At 41.6% G+C, this 7,798-nt stretch overlaps 1 long non-coding RNA gene across 1 annotated transcript; it reads right to left on the bottom strand.

Moving 5' to 3' along the window:
• Positions 1–429: 429 nt before the first annotated feature.
• Positions 430–7,535, bottom strand: LOC138759983 (uncharacterized). Its single transcript, XR_011355298.1, has 3 exons — positions 7,430–7,535; positions 6,010–6,128; positions 430–569 (listed from the first exon to the last, which is right to left on the bottom strand). It is a non-coding gene; the product is annotated as an uncharacterized lncRNA (long non-coding RNA).
• Positions 7,536–7,798: the final 263 nt, after the last annotated feature.

Here is a 7,798-nt window from a genome sequence, read left to right as displayed (position 1 = left end):
GGGTGCAGCTCTCTGCAAGCACTGATCTAGCACAGAACTATAGCTCACCTGAAGAGTAATGCGTACCTTACCAGTGACTCCTCCAGCGATGTTCACAGTAGTGACCTGATGTGCAGTAATGTCAAGGACTTGGACCAAGAGGCAGAGAGAAAGAATTGTGGTATTCATTCATGTTTTATACTGTTGTGATCTGGGTGTCTGACCAATGATGACCCCGAGTCATTTAAATGAGCCAATGGCAAGGTGTGCACTAATGGGTGGATGGAGTCCAACCTTGATTGGCAGGTGATGCAATTTCTGAATATGTTTCAGGCAGGGTGATCATGTGACCCTCCACAATCCACAATATTCCAGAGAGGCCAAGTGCTCCTCTACAATCCACATATAACATTGTCTTATACAAAGAGTCTAAAATTCCTTACCTTTACAACAAAGTTCCAACATTGCCATCCTATCTTCCTGCTGGCTCCGATGCAATCTCACCCATCGTCCAAAGGTTATTTGCAAAGTCTGAGGGCTCCTCCGCCGGATTCATCTGCCCGGTCTGACTGATGATGTCTCTGTACTGGCTTTAAACAGACAGATGGTTTCTTTTAAAATATCCAAATAAAATTTAAACCTTTAAATCATAATTTATTGAAATATCGTGATTTTCTTTTAACACCATCCACTGGTCTGCAATAAGTACCAGATTTGGCGGAATCATCATATTTAACCATATAACTGTTTACGGAGCGGAAACAGGCCATGACGGCCCTTCAGGTCCACACCGGTTCAATGGAACAACTCCACTAGCTCAACCCTCCTGTTCTCCGCCTATAACCCTCTAACCCCCTCACCTCCATGTCCACATCCAACCTTCTTTTAAATGACAGAAGGGACTCTGCCGCAATTATCTAATTTGGAAGATGATTTGGGTATCGCTCAAAACCAATATTTTAGGTGAAAATTCCAGGGTCGTCCTATACAAATCCATCCTATACAATGATATGTATGGTATGTTGGCTGTGGCAGGAATCGTACTAGCCGCTGCTCACAATGGTAGTTGTAGTCAGCGTGGCTTGCGATCGTGTGATTGTTGCAGCTCTCAAACAGCTGAGGTCTATAGTGTGTGGCTTTTATGCTAAGTTTGGCCACCTGCTCTAGGCTCACCTACTGTTACTCTACCATAAAAGTGAGCCCACTGAGCAGGCAGAATCACAGGTTGAGTCAAGGTTGGCGCTATAATGAATGTACGTTAGAGTGGGGCATTAGCATGCTTGGGGGGCACAGAGGAATGCTCATAAACTCAGTCAGCAGGACGGGGGGGTGTCCGATGGTGAGCAATGGCCATGACTGTAGATGGGGCACGGCACCTCGCTTGAGAGGGGCAATGCCCGTGGATGCTCCCCCTTGGCGCTGACCCTGGGTTGAGAGGAGAATACTTCAATGAGAAAATATCAACTATATCGCAGACAGCAATATTTTCTTTTCATTGTAACTCATAGCACAGGGTCATTTCAATAAATTTCATAAATTGTGAATGAACATGAGGGAAAATGCACATGAAAGATAAAAGGCTGGTAACAAAAAGGAGAACTTGCACATGTGGAGTGCATCACTGAAACCCTGGATGTTCGAAAACCTATCTTTCACCATAAATGCACCAGGGCATGGAGTTAATCCATGATGCTGGTCCCTGAGTTTGTGGCTGACTCCAGATCAACCATCCTCAACCTTACTTGGGCTGTGACCACCCCGTTACAACTTTGCTCAAAATTTATTAGGTCCCCTTCCCTGTGTACCAATCAGTCAAGTTTAATTGGTTTCTTCGGTACTTCTCTCCCACCGACCACATAGAGAAAAAATTTAAAATATTTTATGTTACTTGAGGTGAAAAGAAAAACAAGGCTTTTACTTAGAGCATAAAAACCGTGGGTTGAGATTTCAGAACAAGTGGACAAATAGGAAATCATTCTTTTTGAACACGTAGGAAAGAAGAAAATACAAGCATACCTATAACAAAAAAATTAAAACAAGATTCTTGATTTGGTTCATACACAAAGGGTTTTGAGCGAACCTTAAGCATAAACTCAATGATGTGAAAACATAATAAAAAGAATTTTAATAAATAATTCTTATAAAATGAAACTTTCAGTGAGATCCTTGAGCTTGATGTTCCTGTGCAAATTTTTTGGATGTCCAGCTCCAAATTGGATAGTGTTCGTTGAAAGTCAAGGTTTGGGATATCAAGTCTGTCCCTGAATTCCAACAAGTAAACTACCTTGCTGAATCCACATTCAACTAAGTACGTTGAGGGATAGGCAATGAAAATTATTTAGGCCTTTTCCCATTTCTTTAGCCGATTACTCTTAACGCAAAAACCTTTTTAAAATTGATCAAATTTATGGCATGCAATTACGATCAATCAACTTCTCTTGAATTTCTACATCAACATCAATGCGTTGTTCTTCAAACAGGATATCGAGGTTTAATAGGTCATTAAACCTTTCCTGTAAATCTGTGTGTTTTGCGTTAGGCGCTTCCCACAGCCATCATCCTTCAGTGCCTCTGCATTCGAGTTCAGATATAGCAAAAGTAAAAATTCCCAATGTCTGATATTATTCCAATAGACTTTGAGCTTTTTTGTTTATGAAATGAACAATGTCTCCCTTACTATCAATGAGGTTCTTGTTCAATAAATTGAGTTTATCAAAGATATCTGCCAGATAAAATATGTTGCCTTTGGATCAACAAGTCTTTCCCCATGTTCATTATGAGAAAGAAAAGAAACAATCGCGTCCCAGAGAGCATAAAAAACAACAAAGACAATTTCCTTTGGGCAGCCACCTCAACTCAGTGTGCAGCAGCAGGATCTAGAATAGCTGTAAATTTTTTTTAAAAAGTGAGTCATGCAACATGGTAACAGACCCTCCCTGCACACGAGCCCATGCCGCCCACATACTCCAATAACCTAAACCCCCCCCATATGACTTGAAGGGTAAGAAGAAATTGGAGCAGCCAGAGAAAACCCATGCAGACACTGGGAGAACATATGCAAACCTGACCGACAGCAGCGGATTTGAGCCTGGATCACTGCGAGAATAGACGGTCTTGAAATATGATTTTATAAAGTTTACGAGTCTTTATGATAATTAAAAGTGAAATATTTAAACATCCTCCTGTTTTGAGCAAATAAGTGTTCCCTATGAACACAATGAACAGTAAAGACTGAAGGTTTAACATTTCTCAGGCGTGTGATGAACTCTCTGTATTGCCTGTGGTGGTGTGATATTATACCACTAGGTCACCAGGGGCCACCACCTGGCGACCTTGTGTAGATAAACCGGTTGCAGCTCATTCTCATTCATTCTGGCCTAGGCTTGCACAGAGGCAAGGCCTAGCTGTATATATTAGCCTATTAAAACTAGTGTTTTACTTGCACTCTGTCTCGTGTGGTTGATGCTAGTCGCAATCATCGCCCAACCACTGAAGAGGCACCAGCAGTTGCACAGGCAATGCTGTTCTCAAATGGAGTACTGTTCTCATTTATATAATTCTTAACTTCTTCAAAAATAGTCCAACCCTTATTATCTGTTTTAATCCTTCTGGCAAATGGCATCTCTTCCATCAGCTCGTTTCCAATCCAGAATCTGGCATAAGCATTGAGAAGAGCATCGTTCACTTGCAGAGTGGATTTGTCTAATTGTAGAGAGAATTTCTTGGATTGTAATGAAGTGACTGATTGCTTTTCAATGTCCCTTGCCATCTCATTAATTCTTCCAGAAACAGTGGAATTACACAAAGTAATTGCCTGAATCGTTTCATTGGCATGACTTTAGATATTATTATGGACACTTAAGGCAAAATAAATGATTTAGCAACATTATGAGCATTTTCACTTTTAGAAATCAATTCACTAATCTTGTATGATGCAAGAAGACCCTTTTCTACTTTCTGTGACAGTTTAGTAATCATTTGTTTGAGTGTTGGCCTTCTCTCGAAATTATCTCAAAGGGTTTTGAAGTCATTCAAGAGTTTATCTTTCTTCTCTTTATGTATGGTTTCACTTTGCTTGGCCCCATGCTTTCATTTGAAAATGGATTCAAACACAATTTAGGCAGAGAAAGGTTTTGCGAGATCAAATTGTGGACAGCCAAAAAAGGATTTCAAAGCTTGCAGAGGGATCTGGAACAACTGGAAAAATGGGCTGAAACGTGGCAGATGGAAGTTAATGCAGACAAGTGTAAGGTATTACATTTGGAAGGTCAAACCAAGAAATGACATACACAGTAAATGGTGGGGCACTGAAGAATGTGATAGAACAGAGGCATCTGGGAATACAGAAACGTAATTCCCTGAAAGAGGCGTCACAGGTAGAAAGGGTTGTAAAGGTTAAAGGTGCCATTATTGTCATGTAATACTACATTTAGAACGTAACATACATGAAATTCTTTAACTTTTGTCTACCGTAAGGCAGACAGTCACTACTTTGTCCAGCACCCCTCACAAAGAGAGCCGTAAAGAGACCTTTTGGCATATTGGCCTTCGTAAATTAAAGTATTGAGTACAAGAGCTGCAATGTCATAGTAAAATTTGTAAGACATTCATGAGGCCAAATTTGGAATATTGTGTGCACTTTTGGTCACCTAACTACAGGAAAGATATCAATAAGATAGAAAAAGTCCAGAGAAGATTTACTAGGATGTTGCCCAGACTTCAGGAACTGAGTTACAGCGAAAGGCTAAACAGATTAGGACTTTATTCTCTGAAGCGTAGTGTGGTGGTACACCACCGGCCTACTGCAGGGGACAACCTCTGTACCTGGAGGAGTGCAAGGGGACAGGTCAACACCTGGCCGGCTATCAATCAGTCAGACTGAATGGATCAAGCCCCACCCAGTTGGGTGTTAATCACTCTCCGGGATATAAGCCTGCACCGGCCTCCCGAGGCCACACTCAGAGTTGCTGCAGCCACTGCAAGCCTGGCTCTGTGGAAGTCTTTGTGGATTAACAGTCTTTACCTTGTGTGTGTCTGATTCTGGCTAACAGCGCACCACAATTTAATCCACAAAGACTTCCACAAAACCAGGCTGGCTGTGGCTGCAGCAACTCTGAATGAGGCCTCGGGAGGCCGGCGCAGGCTTATATCCCAGAGGGTGATTGACACCTGACTGGGTGGGGCTTGATCCATTCAGGCCGACTGATTGACGGCCGACCAGGTGTTGTCCTGTTCCCTTACACTCCTGCAGGTACAGAGGTTGCCCTCTGCAGTAGGCCGGTGGTGTACCACCACATTCACCCCCTTCTTTAAAATTGTCCCGGGGGGGCGGGGGGCAGTAACAAGGAATCTCACAATATTTACAGGTTGAGACGATTCTGCGGCTGCCGAGGTCTCCGTAACCGTCCTAGGACTGGCTCCTGGTCACTGGTCAGAGGAGAAGTGGGGGTGGGGGTACAGAATGAGGGGAGATTTGATAAAGCTATTTACAATTATGAGGGGTATAAACAGAGGAAATGTAGAGAGGCTTTTTCCACTAAAGGTAGATTAAATACAAACCAGAGGAAATGGGTTAATAGTGAAAGGGGAGACATTTAGAGGGAACGAGAGGGGGAATTTCTTCACACAGAGAGTGGTGGGAGTGTGGAATGAGCTGCTAGCTGAGGTAGTGAATGCAGGCTCAATTTTAACATTTAAGAAGAATTTGGATAGATACATGGATGGGAGAGGTATTTAGGGTGATGGACTGGTTGCAGGTCAGTGGGACAAGGCAAAAAAATGGTTCAGCACAGACTAGAAGGGCTGAATGGGCTTGTTGCTGTGCTGTAATGTTCTATGGTTCTATGGTAAAGAAACCATACGATAACTATTCTACTGAATACTGCCAAAACTTCTTTTTGCTGGAAAATTCATGGATAAAATTATTTGCAAATTTTACAAAAAATAACTGTTACAAAATGAAAGCACTTCTTACAATAGTTAGTTCAAATGTCGGCTTAAATTTTATGGAAAATAATGAACATTATATACCTTCTTCAATCAAAGCTGCAGAAGACATTCACTACCATCACAAAAACTCAAAGCAAAACGAGGGTGCTTGCAGACACGAGCAATATGGAGCAAAACTTCTCGACTTGCACACTTAGCTCCTGGAAGTGAAGGTGAGAGAACAAGAGGAAAACTATGTGGAAGAAATTTCATAGCCAAAGTCAGTCAAACACAATCACGTCAAAGCAAGAAATGCTCTGAAAGCATTTCCCACACATCTGCCCTGGGCCCCTCTGCCCCCAGATTCAACATAAACAGGATTTCCCGTGTCTCCACTTGCCACCCCATCAACCTCCGTGTCCAACATTATCCTCTGCGATTTCCTTCACCTACAACATGATCCCACCACTATCTCTCTGTCTCCTTTCTTTTAGCTCACCACCTCCTTCCATCTCTATTCTCAGAACCATTCTCCCCTCCTCTTGTTTGCTGTTTTCCCCTCCCTCTCTAATCCACCTCTTGCCTGTGGGCCTGTGCTCCTCCCTCTGCCCCTAACCTTTTTATTCTGGCACCTGCCTACATTTTGCTCATACCTTCATGAAGGGTTCAGGCCCGAAATGTTGGTTATTTATAGTATCTCTGTATGCTCCTCTAAATCATTGTTAATTTTCCACATTTATCTAGGTCATTCTAAGCTGTCTCAAAATGCCTCTACAAAAAATCTCACGTTAGCCTAGCAGCAAAGTCTTTTCCTTCCCCCTATTCACCTTGGGCCACCCTTATTAAAGATTTCAATCCATGTGTTTCCCCCCCCCCCCCCACCTTAATGTGCTATGGCCCCCGTTGAGAATGGTCACTCTAGATGTCCTCTGCTGCACACTGGATTATCATTCACCATCTATTTTATTTTTGAAATTTTAACACTAATGACCAAAATACACATAAACATTTCCCTCTTGAATATACATAGTGATGTTCAAGAAGACTGATAATTAAACGTAGCCTCTTCAGCACAGCTCATCTCCTGAGAGAAAGCAAGAAAATAATCCATTGTGTGAGAGGAGACCCACAATAGCACTAACTTTAAACCTCTTTCAAATTACAAATACTTATGCAATTATACCATCTTACATAAACTCAGAGGATGATATTAAACCATTCCCCTCATATAATTCTCTCCTTTCTTTTCAAATTAAAGCCAAATTGACACTCCTAGGCATGGAATCAGGTACTAATTGTTTCACTTCCACTCTATAATGTATTGAATTATGTTTCTTCAAGCAAGTGATTAAATCAAAAGTGCTGCCAATTTCCTTTCAAGATTCATGCCTATGCACAAAAAAAATGAGTAATGTTGACACCAAGAAAATGCCTGTAGTGATTAGTTAGATTTCTCTGGCCAGACGAAGAAAGGCCTCCAAATACATTTTGCATTCACTTGCTTTTATCTTTATTGCATTACCTTTACACTTGGTGATAACTACGGGTATATGTTTTCCAATAGCCAGACAACCATGGCCGTCTCTTCTAATCATACCATGTAGTTCTTGACCTTTGGCTCCACAATGAGAAGGTTCATAACTGAAACAGGAAGGGGCAGACTTGAATTGTACTCCAGAGATTTGACAGCATAATTTCGGTTCATGTTTCAGTGAGGTACTGAGTAAGAAACACCCCAAACTGGGTAATTAGCTGCCACATATCTGATATTGTAACAGTGACTTCACTTCAAAATGTATTTTATTTTTTAGCAAAACATAAAGAAACTGGAGAAGGTGACTTACAATTGATTCTCCATTTGGTTGTGACTCAGATTGTCTAAAACAATGAA

The sequence above is a fragment of the Narcine bancroftii genome, chromosome 4, assembly GCF_036971445.1.
Source record: "Narcine bancroftii isolate sNarBan1 chromosome 4, sNarBan1.hap1, whole genome shotgun sequence".
Lineage (NCBI taxonomy): Eukaryota > Metazoa > Chordata > Chondrichthyes > Torpediniformes > Narcinidae > Narcine > Narcine bancroftii.
The sequence above is the reverse complement of the archived record's forward strand: the minus strand, read 5'-3'. Positions and strand labels throughout refer to the sequence as shown.